The sequence below is a fragment of the Etheostoma cragini genome, unplaced genomic scaffold (genome assembly GCF_013103735.1).
Source record: "Etheostoma cragini isolate CJK2018 unplaced genomic scaffold, CSU_Ecrag_1.0 ScbMSFa_4363, whole genome shotgun sequence".
In the NCBI taxonomy this organism is placed as follows: Eukaryota; Metazoa; Chordata; class Actinopteri; order Perciformes; family Percidae; genus Etheostoma; species Etheostoma cragini.
In genome coordinates this window covers 1-1,703 of record NW_023268728.1, presented here as the reverse complement: position 1 = coordinate 1,703, position 1,703 = coordinate 1, and the positions used below count along the sequence as shown (strand labels likewise).

At 44.7% G+C, this 1,703-nt stretch overlaps 1 long non-coding RNA gene across 1 annotated transcript; it reads left to right on the top strand.

Moving 5' to 3' along the window:
* LOC117941113 lies at positions 1-1,460 on the top strand. The gene is made up of 3 exons (XR_004655860.1): positions 1-120; positions 242-295; positions 1,042-1,460. It is a non-coding gene; the product is annotated as an uncharacterized LOC117941113 (long non-coding RNA).
* Positions 1,461-1,703: the final 243 nt, after the last annotated feature.

The following is a 1,703-nucleotide window of genomic DNA, read 5'->3' as shown; positions in this document are numbered from 1 at the left end:
TGTGTGTGTGTGTGTGTGTGTGTGTGTGTGTGTGTGTAGGAGTTCCCATGCTCTGGGTCGGATCAGTGTGTAGTTCTGTGTGACGACGCCTGCAAAGACCAGCAGAAGAAAGTCAGCCAGGTAACACACACACAAACACACACACACAGCTGTACAGTGACGCAGAGTGTGTCACACCTGGATACACACTAACCTCTCTCTCTGTGTGTGTGTGTGTGTGTGTGTGTGTGTGCACGCTCAGGTGAAGGAGGCAGAGCAGAGAGCAGCTCAGGAGGAGGAGCAGAAGAAACTTCAAGTGAGTGTGCAGACTGTTCATGTTGCAGTTATTAAGAATTCATCCTCTATTTTATGACTGATGGGAACGACAGCCTTTGAAATGACTCCAGTGTTAAGCCAAAAAAACACAACAATAACAACATTATGGGATGGATCCCTACAGGGATAGACCTTTTAGTTAAAGAGTAAGATCCTTTTAGTTTAACGTGAAACTGAAATCACCATCACCAAACCCACCAGACTCCATGTAAATAATCACTACTTTTAGTGTGTATAGAGCTGCATATCTCCACCAGACTCCATGTAAATAATCACTACTTTTAGCATGTATAGAGCAGCATATCTCCACCAGACTCCATGTAAATAATCACTACTTTTAGCGTGTATAGAGCAGCATATCTCCACCAGACTCCATGTAAATAATCACTACTTTTAGCGTGTATAGAGCAGCATATCTCCACCAGACTCCATGTAAATAATCACTACTTTTAGCGTGTATAGAGCAGCATATGTCCACCAGACTCCATGTAAATAATCACTACTTTTAGTGTGTATAGAGCAGCATATCTCCACCAGACTCCATGTAAATAATCACTACTTTTAGCGTGTATAGAGCAGCATATCTCCACCAGACTCCATGTAAATAATCACTACTTTTAGTGTGTATAGAGCAGCATATCTCCACCAGACTCCATGTAAATAATCACTACTTTTAGCATGTATAGAGCAGCATTGTATCTGATAAGTTTTCCCTGCTGTGTCCAGGAGGAGCTTGAGGCGTTCGAGAAGCGCCAGCAGCGAGGTGGTCGGAGGAATAAGAAGCGCGGGAGGAAAGAGGAGGTGGACGCTGACGGGGGGAGGATGGGGAGATGGAGGCGGTGCGCCGCCTTCGTCCTCGTCCCGCTGGGCGGCGCTCTGCTGTCCGCCGCCGTCTACTACCTCCTGAACGCAGCCTGAACCGACACGCTGCTCCTCCCGTGTTTTCACCCATGTCGCTACCGGATGTGAGTCGAGTGCACATTTGAGTCGAGCACGCTCAGATTTAAACGGTTTTCGGCATAACTGTCATACTGAAATTAGTGAATTCCATGAAATAATAAAGTTTTTAACAATAACAGGAGATGGGAATCATTTCAGAAACGTTGTAGCTAGCTATGGTTGATTGATGCTAACGTTAGCTCAAAACACCATTCAACTAACCGCTTTTGTTGTGTTTGATGCTAACTTGTAGCTAAGCTAGCAGTGAACCAACTTCGTCAAATTTTACTGGGTCGACGTTACAGAAGTTTCTCGTTAGCATCTGGTTAGCATCTCGTATGCTACTCGACGCACGCGCGACTCAGATCTCCTCAAATCTGTCGTCTTATCTTCTGTTGAATGTTTTATGCTCGTTTTTTTTTTCATTTAAATTTGGTTATTTACCGTGG